Source organism: Schistocerca piceifrons, chromosome 1, assembly GCF_021461385.2.
Source record: "Schistocerca piceifrons isolate TAMUIC-IGC-003096 chromosome 1, iqSchPice1.1, whole genome shotgun sequence".
Taxonomy (NCBI): domain Eukaryota; kingdom Metazoa; phylum Arthropoda; class Insecta; order Orthoptera; family Acrididae; genus Schistocerca; species Schistocerca piceifrons.
Window position 1 is genome coordinate 1,001,005,490 of NC_060138.1, and position 14,984 is coordinate 1,001,020,473.

The window sequence follows — 14,984 nt, forward strand, 5'->3', positions numbered from 1 at the left end:
CACAACAGAGCACAGAAACAGAATCCTTGAGGTTAAAAATAGAGAATAACATCAAATCCAACATTTAAGATTATTAGAATACAGGAAAAAGAATACATGTTGTGGCAAGCAAGGGAAATAAACGGTGGAGTATAAAAATGAGCAAGTTTCCAATCATTCTGAAAAACAAAATATCTGTTTTGTGTTCAGGATCTTAAAAATTTACTTACCGTTCTGTTTAAAATGCATGAAGAAGTTAAATGAGATCTGTAATGTTACACGCATATACAACCTGTAAACAATTTGTTTTGATTACTGATTAAAGACAGTAACAACAAACAACTAATGTCATCAAACACCATTGCCAGCTAAATGTTCTCTGTCTTGTTACCTGTTTTACTTGATACTTCAGTTCTTCATTAGTGTTGTTCAACAAGAATAGTAAAATAATCATTAATGACGCCTATTACTGCCCCCCCCCCCCCCTCCCCTATCCTCCCCAACTAGGTACCACATGGCAATTTCACTTCCTTCTCATTTGCTTTTATTGTCTTGGGCTCTCCTTCATAGGAAATCTACTAGAGTGGACCAATCCTCATGGAGTTTGGCCAAAATGCAATAAAATAACATGGGAACGCAACGTAGAAATACAGGCCACACAGACTCAGCTTTCGTTATATATTTATCAAAATATCCAAACAACAAATAATAAACAGTTAGAAGTTGTAGTCTACTCATCAGACAGCTGTATCACGGTAGATGTAATTTGTTCCACAGAGCAGTGGCTCAAAAATAAAAACATGTCATTCTTCAACTTTCCAAATTATACAACTGGTAACAGTTTCTGCCAATGTAACAGCAAAAGGGAGGGAGGGGAAGTTGGCTGTCTAATACTTGTTAAGGAGGACACAGTATTTGGCACATGCAACAAACCTGACCACCTACATATTGAGAAACATTTTGAGCACTGGGCTATAGCAATCAACCAGCCTAATGTGATGATAATCTGTATTTAGCCTTCTCCTGATGGCAACATATGACAGTTTCTGAACAGGTTTGAAAGAGTAACCTATTTTTACAAATCCAAAGGTAAGGAGATCATATTGTTTGGTGATTTTAACGTAAATTTTGGTAACATTTCACACATCGTGAACAATGTCATTGTCCTGGTAGTAACTGTCTATAACCAAAACACAGGAAAAGATCCAACAACAATAACAATGTAACTCAAGCAGTTTTGCAGAAGCAATATTCCTGGACCCAAATTCTCTCCTATTTATTAATATCCTGAGCTGGTCCAATGGACTCAGACCATCAGGGTATCTTGTTATGGCTTGTTTTAGGACAACTAAAAGACAGGTCCTCTCCTATTTTCATCTACAGAAGGCAGATCAAAAACTTTAGCAATATCATCATGTTTAAAAATTTACTTCATTCTCATTCCTGGGATATCATTTACAAGGAAAATAATGAAGATAAGAAAACTTCACTATTCCTTGACATATTGGCTCATCATTTCAATATGGCTTTTGCAGTAAACCAAATCAAAGTACAAAATTCAGCCAGGAAAACAGATAATATTTGGCTCACAAAAGGTAGAAGAATATAAAGTAAGACCAAGAGGTCACTCTATGAGCAAAGTATAAAACAGATGATCCAAATTTCCACAGTTGTTTCAAACTGTACAAGAATATCCATACAATCAAACAACTAGCAAATAAAGCCTACGTAAATGACTGTAATATCAAATGTGAAGCCGTGCGAGATATTGAGAGAAAAACTTTACAAACTGATGTAAAATAGAAAACCTCAGAATCTCTTCAATACAATGGCCAATAATTATCAGATGCCAAACATATTTTTGATACAATAAATAAACACTTTTTTGGAATTGCTATTGAGTCTTTCAGTTGGTCCCTCTCCAACAACATAATCTTGCCCCCCCACACCAAGTGTAAAAGATCTAACAAATCACTTTTTCTAATACTTTGAATGAGCTTCCCCTACTTATTAAGACTATGAAAATTCCTCCTTGTTTGGCCTTGTGGTTTAGCTAGCTATCTAATACAATGGTTCGCTGACGAAATAGGACGACCACTTTGGAACATAATTAACTGCTTCTAGGGTAGTAGCATTTTTCCTCGACCACTGACAACTGTCCCACTTAACAAGGATGGGGACTAGCATGAGGTTAAAAAGTGCCAACCTATATCCCTCCTTCCAACTGTGTCCAAAATAATAATAAATTATACATACTTGAGTAACATACTTTCTTGAAAAAACTCCCTACTAACAGCACAACAGTTTGGCTATAGTAAAAATAAATCCACCAATGAGGCTCCCATTTCATTTGCTGACAAGATAATACATGCACTTAATCAAAAATACTATGCTTCTGGCCTTTTCAGTGATGTGACAAAGGTGTTTGATCTAGCCAACCACCCACTGCTTCTAAGTAAACTGGATGCTTACACAGTATACGAGTTGTCTGTAGTGAATGTTTTCAGTCATAACTATCAAACAGTGGGCAGCTGGTAGAAATAACTACACATGACGGAAGAACAAACTGTTCAGTCACATCAGGAGTCCCATAGGTCCCAAACTTAGGCTCCCTCCTCTTCCATTGATTTATTATTAATGATCCCCCAGAACACCTATCCTCAACAAAACTTTGATTATTCACCTATGATACAAACTTCCTCTCTTGCAACATTTCTCCACAACTGATGAGAGCCAACATAGTTGACAGCTGTGAGAGGGCTCCTACACTGGCTCTATGAAAACAACTTCTTACTTAACATGAAAAAAGCAGATGATATTTTGTTCATAAAAAGTCCCTACAACACATATAGAATCATTAGCCATAGACAAGAAAGTTATCAAACAGATCAGTGAGACTAAATTTTTGGGGCTCTGAATAGACAACAAACTAACAAAGGAATATCCACAGAGAGAAATAAATGTGTAAACCGAGTAGCCTCTGCTATGACTTTTAGAGTTCTCAATCAAAGGTGTGACTTGACTCCATTAAAATTGTGTACTTTGCGTTAGTCAACCCAAGTCATCTCATTTGGCATTCCTTTCTGGGGGTCAACATACAAGCAAATATTTGTTATACAGAAGCAAATTGTTGAGATCATGATTCGAGTACCACCACATACACATAGCAAGCCAAACTTTAAAAACTGGGAGTATTACAAATCCTAAGCATATACATCTTAGAGAGTTGCATTTATAAATAGGGATCACCATCTGTATAAAAAAAATAGTGACATACTTGATTATCACACATGCAGTGATGGTAACACTCATCTGACACATCGGAGACTGAGTAAACGCCATGACAGTATGAGGGTCATAAGCAGCATACCTTGCTCAATCAAAAATAACAAAAAATCAAGGAGAATGCTACCAATATAATGTTCCAGTACTATTTTTATTCTGTTGCTGAATTTATGGAGACTAATGTATGTCACCTGTAACTAATTTTGTCCATCGGGTATTAACCATGAATGTGAAGGAGATTAAGTAATAATAATGCTCATGTTGACTTTGTATTTTAAAGTAGATTGCTGCTTAGGAACTACTGTAATGTAAATGTGTGTATATTCTGTCTTATAAGTGCATGTACATTTAGGAATCTATGTAACAAAAAGGTTTATGCTCTTTTAGCTATGTACTGCTGTAACTTGTATCTCAGATCATTAACATGATTTTGTAGATAAGTAAATGAACTTTCCACCAATATTCTTCTATACTTTTATCCTAGCTCCCTTTTCTTTCTTCATACCTGCTCTCTTAGTGCTTCTGTCATAGAATTTTGTCTAAATTTAACACTAGTATTCTGAAAATATCTTTGTGTTGCTTCTTCTGCTTTCATGATATACATTTTTAATTCTTTTTAAATTTCTTGGGTCCAGTTTGTTGCCAATTTATTTTTCAAAACATATTTAAAGAATTTTCTTTTTTGTCAGCCTATCGTCATTCACCTGTAAATGTCCAAAAAAATATCAAACTTCTTTTTTTTAGTATTTTCCTCTTTATTTTTTTCTATGTTTTTGTATAGTTCATCATTGCTTTTCTATCTCCGTTCATCATTGCTTTTCTATCTCCAGGCTTTCTCATTATTCTTTGCTCTAAAATTTCTAGTTTGTCTAATTTACAATCCAATACTAGACATTTATTAGTGCAGAGGCATTGTGGTCACTAGTGTGATATTATGCATTGTTTTTGTATTGCCTGAAAATTTTTGTGGTTCCATATAGCTCTTTCCATTCTGGATATTTTCATGACCCCTCTCTACTATGCTGGAAAAGTTATCTCCATAAGCACACCATTACAGTGTGGCTAATACCTGTATAGTACTTTTTTAGAGCTGACCATGATGTCTCCTTTGTTGATGCTGCTGAGTCTGTGTTGTCCATGTGGCTTCTCGTTGTCTAGGCAATAATTCCTTTGCTGCTCTGAGTCCAAGAAAAGGTGCGGGTTTTTTAATAATCACTGCACTAATGAAATCATGATGCAGTATTCCATGGTTTCTTTGTAACAAAAACACATATTTATTGCCAAAACTCGAAAAACAACTACACTCAACTGCGGCCAAAACTCAAGTGGCCGAAAACCTGTTGTAGACCAAAGATCACAGTCATAAGCTACTAAGAACATACAATTTTGATATCGATTATTAATCGCAACACCTAACCTAGTATTATATTAAGCAAATGCTTTTTAACACAATATTAGAGTATAATATAACAAAATGAGGTCTATTTGGCAGTTCCGTTACAGTATCATGTCACTTACTACTCTTAATTTGTTTTTCAATACAATCTCTCCATTTCATACACTTGTTCCATCAACAGAAATGGCTTTACAATTCACTCTGGGAATTTCACAACTGTAAAAGTTTCACACTGCGGCAATGGTGATGTGCATAAGGATGTTTGTATTTTGGTCCACAACTGTGATTGGTGTAAAACAAGAGAAAATTGAGGGCATATGCTGGATGGAATAACAATTTCACAGTTGGCTATCAAGACTGTTTGGGTTTTAGGTGCTGCACTATATGGCGGAACATAATCTTCAGGAATAATCTTTAAATCTTTAATTGCAGGTTTTAGTCCACTTGCTGTGCCTAGACAATCGTGATGGATGTACTTCACATGAGATCATGCCAAAAATTCTTTCGTTTACAAATACTTCCCAACAAACACTGCTTTGAAATTCCTAATGGAGTCCCTTCTGGACAAATACGAATAATAATGGCTCCTTGTCTACCCAGGATGCACACAGATTTTCTCTGTTGATTGTCTTGCACAAGCATACTGATGTTGATACATATTCTTTGTTAGCATACCTACGCTTGCTTTTACATTTCAGATTAGTCTGATGGCTCTCCACATACTGTGCTTGCTATAGTTCTGACCATTCAAGTCACACATCTGCTGATCTAAACATCTGTGATATCTTGGACATTTCAATAACTTGTTGCTGGAACACTGTTCCACACCTTCTCCAAGTTCTCAATCATTTGGGTAATTCTTTCTCAGCACTGTGATTTTCACAAATGTTTTTTGTGTATTACCGATTTCCATCTACACAAAATATGTTGTGATCGGTAACTGCATTCTCTGCTAGGTTCTGCAAACACGTTCTTCATGAAAGATATGTGTATTTCTCCTAAACTAGTATGTCCATCAATATATGCCTCATTATATAAAATGTTATAAATGTAAAGACTGTGTCAAATCTGAATTAAAACTTGAACTTTTGAAGAAAACAACCATCTTCTTTGTCAGGAGATGACAAAGAAGATGGTTTTAACTGAGATCTGCCCATAGTCCATCAGCAGAAATTTGATGTAACATCTGTATCAGATCTTTAAGAGAATAGTTTCGAATAATCTACACTGACTTACAGTCACCTGCACCACAATGTTTATCACCAGTACATGCTCAAATTTAACAAATCACTAACAAGATTTGTGGCTGTAACATAACAGATTTCAGTTGACTTTTTGATGAATTTTAAACTGAAAGTTAAATGAAGTTTTAAGCTTCTGAACTGCAAACAGATTGTTTCTATTTTTCAAAATGGCTGGAAATATTCCTTGTTTTCCTGTCCACAATATGTATAATTGTTCCTTTATGCTGTTAATCTTCAAAGTTTGATTTGATTTTGTTCTCTGTTATGTGTGTTCTGGCAAAGTCCAACACATCTCAGGAAGATAGTAGTAATAAACTCTGAAGGTCCACTGTAAATCACAGGTGACTTGCTTTCTAAATTTTGTTTGTTAAAAGTTGATAAATAGTACCACATGGCAACTGATGACAAAAAAGACAATACACCAGTAACACATTTCCAAAACAAATATATTATTCGTCCAGTATACATAGAACACACTTCACACAACAATATATTACAATGAATTTATTCCAGATCACATACAGTTCTTTTAAATGGCACATAGAAGTTTTATCAGACAAACTTCTATACTGATTCATTCAGTGGTTGTATAATCAGTTTGCACTCATAATTTCAATGACAACATAACACTGCACCAAATTCAAACGTCATCCACTTAAGAGATTTACAAGGCTTGCATTCCTGCTGTAGCCTTCCAGATCCATGTAATAATTGTAGATCACAATGAACATGTAAATCCAGAACTCCAGGATAAGTGCTGAACTTGTGATTTGGCTGAACAGGTTGCCTGCCTTGGAATATCGAACGTAATAGGTAAGGTCCCACAGTGTCATGCCGATGTTCAAAACACATACCACCAGCCAAAATATGAATAGTCTGGGGCGGCAGCTATAAATGCCAACCAATAGACCTATATTTGCAAATATGTCCACAAGTGTCCAGCCTATGAACATCCATGATGCCGTGGAATTGTAGTCCGTGTCATAGGTCTTGTGGATCCAGGGGTTCACAACCTCCATCACGATAGCCACAAAAGAGACTGCGGAAAGTCCCCAAGCAATTGCAATGGCTCCATTCCTCAGTGACAGAAGTCCAAAGCAGCAAGTATTCAGCCTGCACATTATTTGCAGAGAGCTGACATAGAACAACTGAAAAAATTTTCACCTTCAACGGTATGTTACATTTGTTTGCATTTGATTTTGAAGCACATAATTTTCAAACAAACATCTAAACCATTGCTTATAGATATCTGTTGCTAAGCAACAATGTGTGTCACTAAAAGAGTCGTAACAATAAGTAGCTCCAATATAAATTTTGTAATGCCTTTGTTACAAAATTTACAATGTCTTACTATAAAATACTATTTTTACATAATCATGTGTCTTGACTTTCATTTGGCTCTCATTAGCTTAGGACATACTTATGGGGAAACATGTTATGCTGGTGTTGATAGTTTCTGAAATGACTGAAGTGCCCAAAAATCATCTTTAATAAAGACTGCCCAAGAGGCATAATATCCTGTCAACAACCAGTATTCAGTAAAAGGCAAAAGTTTTCAGCCTTGCAGTAAACAGCAAAAGAGGATTAAAATGTGATGTCTCATAATTTCATGAACAAAAGATTAAATTCCTAAAGAGCAAAAGATGAACATCCCAAGAAAGATGAATATGAAATTGACTATAAAACCCTTAGAAAATATGCAATCCTGTAAGTACTGTAATCTGAAACATATAACTAAGATGTAACTACAATCACTTGCAAAAATCGAATATTGTTCAGTGGTAAATGACACAGACAAAATCAAAAGGTGACAATTATTAGCTTTGTGTACCCTTCTGCCAAATCAAAACGATAAGCAAGTATTAGAAGTAACGTGGTTCTGAGAGCGTCTACCACTGAGCAGCTGCAAGTCATTTTTCCCCTTTAATCCTCCATATGGAGCTGTATTTGCAATAAGTGCTTGAATGTGTTCACAAATAGATATTCATTTAATCAATATTTCTTTATACAGGGTGGTTATAATTAAACTTTCACTACTTGAGAGGGCCCTCATGAAAAACGAGTGATCATAAGACAATGAAACTTTGTGGAAACATTTTTAAGGACATATGAACAGGAATAAGGAATAAACCACTGAAAGAAACACTTTTTAATTTCCACAAGAGGGTTACATTTGTTACTTGGACACCATGTTTACAATCCACGTTACAAACACTGATCAAAATGACAACCATATATATCCACGACAGCTGAAACCACAGTAGAGATTTATTCCCAAACATCTTGGGTGGGATGTTGACTATCTACCTTACTGTACTCATCTTCAATGTCTTCAGTGACATTCTGTCATTCCCTCTACTTCGTCACTACTTTCCCTGTTCCACTGACATTGAGTAAATCAATCTTAACTCAGCTGTGCTAACACCACTGCTCATCGGCTGGTGCTCTCATATGGTATTTAACAAACTCTTAAAATTTTGAATCTCAATTTTTCTAAAATGAATGAGAAGTGCACCGTACTAGAGCATCATTCCAGGGTGTATACACAGACAAAAAACAACGATTCCCAGATTTCCCAGCTAAAGCACACTTCTTCCTCGGTGAAAATACACTTTCTTTCCAGGAGAATGTACACTTTTATTCTGTGTTAAGTGACAATATACATAGAGTTGGAAAGCTTACCAATCCTTTAAATGGTAAAGGTTTTATGCACCAGCAAAGAATTTCCCACCTTTTAGGAAATAAAACCCAGTAAGAAACAATGCGTTTTGGAAAGGTATTTAATGTGCAGCAACATTTACACTGCATATTTTGGTATTATGAAAGTATAAATAAAATTCTACCAAATACAGCATGGTAGCTTCCCAGTTACTGAAATCGAGATTGAGAAGTGATTTTGTCAGCAATCACAGCCCATGTCACATGATCTCAGCAACTAATAATAGCAGATATTCAGAGCATAGGACACGTGATATAGTTAGCCAATAGGAACATCACTCCTTGTCAACACACATGTACGAGAACCTTATAGTTTAAATTAATATACATACAGTATAGCTACTTGTTTTTTTGCTCTTATTTCGAGTGTGTAATTAGGCAGGATCCTAAGAGCACAGCTTAAATTGCAGTAGCTGAATATTTCTCACAAGCACAATTATACATTTCAAAGGAGTGCACAGAACATTAAGCGGGTTTCTTGGCTAAACACGTTCCGTCAAGCACTTCGACTTTTCCACAGAAAAGTCAATTACGTGTGAAATTGCTCAATAACCCACATCGCAATTTTTTTAAAGAATATTATTTTTTTGCCATCATTATTGTATATTTTGTAATCTATGAAAGAACTAAAATAAATACGAAAAACTAACCTTGTAGCTTGGTGTTTCTTAGCGTGCTTACTCTTTAATAGAAACTAACCTCAAAGCTTGGTGTTTTTAGCGTCTGTTATGCTTTAAGCTATAATAAGCACAAATGAGCCTGTAAAATTTTAAATAATGGCATGAATGGATGCTCTTCTAGACCTGAAATTTTTCTAAGCGGCTGGTCCTCAAAGCGTTAAGCTTTGAATGAGAGTCAAATGCACATTGCACACTGTCACACATAACGTATTTTATCTTGCATAAAAGAAAATTTACTTCGGGAGTAATGCTTCTGAAACCACTATTCGCAATATTATCCCGCGACCTGTTAGAAATGTAAACAGTTGCGACATTACATTAGCAAAAAGCAGTTTGTTGTTACTAAGTTCAAATGGCTCTGAGCACTATGGGACTTAATTTCTGAGGTCATCAGTCCCCCAGAACTTAGAACTACTTAAACCTAACTAACCTAAGGACATTACATACATCCACGTCCGAGGCAGGATTCGAACCTGCGACCGTAGCGGTTGCGCGGTTCCAGACTGTAGTGCCTACAACCGCTCGGCCACCCCCGGCTGGCTGTTACTAAGTATTGCACAGTCTTCGTCCTAAACCTTTTAACGTATTCTGCTGTAGGTAGATGGTTATGTGTTTGCACTGTGTTTTGTTGTTGTAAATTCCACACTTCCTTCATAACCAAAGCTTTATTTTAGTGCTATTGTCCCGTTTATGTTTTATTGCTGCAGTGTTATTGGTTCAATTGGCTCTGAGCACTATGGGACTTAACATCTATGGTCATCAGTCCCCTAGAACTTAGAACTACTTAAACCTAACTAACCTAAGGACAGCACACAACACCCAGCCATCACGAGGCAGAGAAAATCCCTGACCCCGTGCAGTGTTATTCTTCCGTAGCGGACTAAAATATTTTTTTTGTTAGAGTATCAGCTTTTACCGGTCAAAAACACGGAAATTTAACTAAATACTAAAACAATGAATAATTTCCCGAAATCTAAAAAATCCTCGTTTTTTTCCCCGAATTTTTCCTCGATTTTCCGGTTGTCCCGTGGCATATGCAAGCTGCATTCGTTAAATTTAAGCATGTAAAAACCTGTACAACCGTGCAAAAGATTAAAAAAAAATTCTGAGCCGTTTAGTGTACGCTTCCCTTGTCGTAACTCGGGCGCAACGGGTTGCCGGTGTACAAATGGAGGAACAACCTATCCGACCGGTGGCCATGACTCAGTGAACCCGCAGTGGAAATTAGAAGCTAGGAGAAATACAATAACTACGGTGCAACGGGCGACTTAAAAATGACATGTGGCCTACACGGCGACCACCCGCGAGGCTTCAGGATGCAGGCCAGGCCACACCGCAGCACACATGTTCCGTCTCCCCCGAGGCACCCAACTTGAAATGCCGAATCCGCCGCAAGCAAAAAGGGGAAGGGGGTGGGCAGGCGGTCCGTGTGCGTCAGCGGCTACTGTTGCCGATACGCCTCCTGCTATGTCTCACCGAGGCCGAGCCATAAAAACTCGTTTCGCTTTGCTCTGGGGCGTGTCGGTTCGTGACTCACGTGGTCGCCAAGCAGCTCAGATGCGCCGTTCGAAAGGGAGTTATGAGAATCTTTTGATAAATATCTTAGTTCGCTCACCCTCAAAAGTGAAATTGTCGCTCAGACGAGTTGTTTTTGATTTTGAGAATATGTTGGAAGAATCGAAAATGTCCCAGACTGTGACTCGAGCCAGGATTTTCTGTTTTTCGCGAGGGGCCGCCTTAAGCATTTCAAGTTAAACTTTTATTTTGACCGATGTTTGCATCTATGATGCATGATTTGGGAACGGTCCTGTTTGGGGTATGTGAGGCCAGAGCCACACAGGAGACGAAATCAGTGAAACACGAGCCTCCTATCCACTGACTCCATTTCTCCAGTGCTGCCATTCGAACTTCCTTGCTCCCCCTTCCCCAGGCTATCATCATTCCACAAGATATATGTAAGAGAAAGTAGTAAACTTTGGAACGCAGCCTCTCGCAATTTTGTGGGTAAATACCTGTTTACATGTTCCTTGTAGTGAGCAAAAAAAAAGAGTTATGCAGACTGCCTACCTCGCTATCCCCACCTTGCTGCTGCAAGTTGCGCGGATCCACAGTGCGCATGCGATGTTACAAGGATGCTGCCGATAGAAGACGAAGCATTCACTAGTGATATCTAGTAAAGAGAAGGCAGAATTTGGCAACTTGGTGCAAAGAACACATAAGTGTTACATTAGACAACATGAACATCAAGTAGTGTCTCCTTGAAATCAGAAATAAGGATTAGAACAACAGAAACAAACGTTCTACAGAAATAAACGAAATAAGCTGTAAAAGAAGAGATATACAACTGTGGAAGCTGTAAAAAGAATATAACAACTTTATATTCCGTATATTGCCGAAAAAGAAATGTAATTGAGCCAGTACTCAAATACTTTTTAACAGACTTCAGTAGTGAGATTGAATCTAGTTGCCGATAACTCGGAGGAAGTAATTCTCTTCTTATCACAGTCTCCTGCTTCATTAATTTCAGCTGCGCATGGAATCGATGATTATCCTCGCCTATCCTCAATTAATTTCGAAACCGGTATTCGTCTACTACTTGCTCTCGGCGCGTGCAGTACTAATGCGCACTTTGTGGCGCGTCTATAATACACGCGACTTATCCCATTCGCTTTAGTGCGCGCTTTAAGAAAGCTGTAAATGAGCACTACAGCGCTTCACGATGCACAGTCTTCCTTCTCACGTCTCCAACTTCAGTTTGTTAAAAAATTCTGTGACTCTCTCACGCTGACTAAACAAGTCCGTTACGAACTGTTTAGCTCTTCTTTGAAACTTTCTCTCTCTCCTGCTAATGCCACCGGCATGGATCCCAGACCGACGAACAGCACTCAAAAACTGGTGGAACTACGGCTTTGTAGGCGGAATCTACCAAGCCTGAATGATTATTCCACATAAGTCTTTCAACAATCTTAGTCTGACGTCTGTCTTCTCCACAACTACCTTTATTTGTTCTTCCAGCTTACAATTACTCCGGACGAAAAATCCAAGATACGAGGGGACGTCAGAAAGTAAGTTACGCATTGCTATTTCACGCCACGTAACTTCTGGAGCCCTGCACCGAGGTTTCAGAGTGACACAGATACATGACACTGTTTGTCAACGTAGTCGCAAAGCCTATGTAAGCAACGGTTGGAACTTTCTACCCATCGTTCACTTCGTGGACGACAAAAATCCGCTCCTTGCTAGCGGAGCCAGAAACACTGTGTGAAAGTCACAATCTCTGAAAAAAATCTCCCCCTCCCCCCCGCCCCTTCCCACATGACATGTCAAATAAAATTCACATTACGCAAGATCTAGACTTCCCCATCAGCATTACCCATGTCAGTGCGGCTTTGTCAAATATCATTGCCACCATTTCACCAATTTTCAAAAATGGATTTCGCCAGACAGCCGTGCAATGGAGAAGTTATTTTATTTTCGCTACCAGTTTCAGCAATTCATCATGCCATCTTCAAGTCCCATGTGCACCTCTAAAAAATAATCGATATTGGCATACTGGGGCCATCTATTTCTGGATGTCGCTTCCGTCGAAGACCAGACTGCAACTCCAGTGAAGTCTCTGAAGGAAATACTTGGTAATTCACGACATCTGGAACATGGTCTAAGTATGCCAATATCGATTATTTTTGAGAGGTGCATATGGGGCCTGAAGATCGCATAATGAATTGTCAAAACTGGTAGCGAAAATAAAATTAACTTCTCAATTACACGCCAGTTTGGCGAATTTCATTGTTAAATATTTACCAACCACTGTTCCGTGTCCACAATGGATCAACAGAGACCATTTCACTGAGGCTGGACGCGACATTTTACTTGGTCCACATATAGCAAGAACATCGCGGTGAATCTGTAGTTCAGACCTTTGTCCTCAAGAAGCTAACTGACTGCCCCGCGTACTTCTACTTTCGAGTATGTTTCCAGTTGCTGCGCCCATTCGCTGGCGTACTACATGCATCTGTCATCCGTTCCGCAGCAGGAAACCCGAAACATGTACTCTCTTTTAATAATGCACCACTCTTGCTGCGAATTGGCCTTACCGTGGGACATATGCAACTCACTTTTTGCAGTCCCTGCGAAATTTCAGATTGTGACTGATCACCGATCGTATAGTCCAACAATACAAGTTCTTTCCGACTATTTATGTGCAACACATTACCTTTATTTATCTTGTGGAATGAAACCGCTAACAGCCGTTTGTACAATCCTTTATTTGGACCTTGCACACTACTTGCATCATTTGTGGACAGCCTCATGCGGCTGCAGAATATGTATCTGAAGCTTACCGCGGTCAATGTCACTGTCAGTAAAATTCCTCTCGAATGTAACCGATTTGGCGATACGTAAAATTCTCCAACTTTGGGCCCACTATTGCGAATGTCCTTCCTCGGGCTGGTGAGCTGAGCACAGTCCACTCGACACCCTGAGGAAGGCCATATGCACCACCGGGCGAAACGTTGGAGACTGTTACATACTGACAATGCGCTGGTCACACACCCTGAACAGTTTTGTTTGCCTAGCTGAGTTCCGTTTGCTAAAAAGTCTTCAATACAATCGCATATTCTTTAGAATATTCTATGCGTATTTATTTTGTTTACTAGGCATTAGTGCGCAACAGTCTCGAAGGCTTTCCGCAAGTTAAGTCTTTCATGTCAGAATAATTTTTTGTGATGGCGTTGTACTCGTATGATCTGTCAAGAAATATAGAACATTCTTAGTAAATGCTCACATTCTGTGTGAACAACATCAACTTTTTCTCAGAAACAGAAAAACTAGATAGATGGCACTCTTTGAAGCTGAATTCAACGTTCGACTAAAAGAGATATCTTCTGTGCCCACATATGCATTCTATTAAATGCTAGGTCGTTACATCCGCCCTGAACCCGACGGCTGGTTAGAACACTGTTGCGATCTACTTGGTATGGTTTTATTTGATGTGATGTGCCCTTGCCTTCCTCCGACCGCGTAATCGACTTGCCCAGATAGTTACAAGCGACCTCACATATTAACGTGCGCATTGCATTTTTCAAACGTACAAAACATTGCCAAAGGAGTAAGAAGCCATAATTACGAGAAAAACAACCGAGTGCGCACTGAAACCTGGATCCTATTAGATTTCTACTACAACTCTTGCAGTAAGCACCTGAATACTGCGCAGCTTAAAAAGCGGTATCCGAGGAGACGCCCTGAACCAATGAAGAAGTTATTACGTCGGGAAAGTCTCAAACACTTATCCAGTTAACCACGGAGTCATAGTGAAAGTATCAATCTTGAGTTGATTACAATGCTTAGCTGCACCGACAAAGTTCACACACAATGAAGTCCGTACTCTGAAAATGTACGGAGGAAAACATCTAAACGTAAAATCCCATGATTTTTAGTGGTGCAAGCTTTAAGCTCCACGAAGGAACAAGGACAAGTCATAAAACAATTTCAGGAGCAACGCAAAGTAACCCCCAAATATGAACATACTGCCGTCGTGCTAGATCACTTTTTTCCCAGCACAATAGCGACACAGATAACAAAATGACAACATATTATGGAAGCAGTTCGCAGCACCTACCACACTTTCCCCACGTTAAATATGCAAACATTAAGTTAACTGTTGTGCTGTTGCCGTGTTACATT

General features: G+C 38.5%; 1 protein-coding gene across 1 annotated transcript in view; it reads right to left on the reverse strand.

Moving 5' to 3' along the window:
• The window catches only part of LOC124791568 (suppressor of fused homolog), a 143,886-nt gene that overhangs the window by 48,063 nt on the left and 80,839 nt on the right, over nt 1–14,984 (reverse strand). The window lies entirely within an intron of this gene.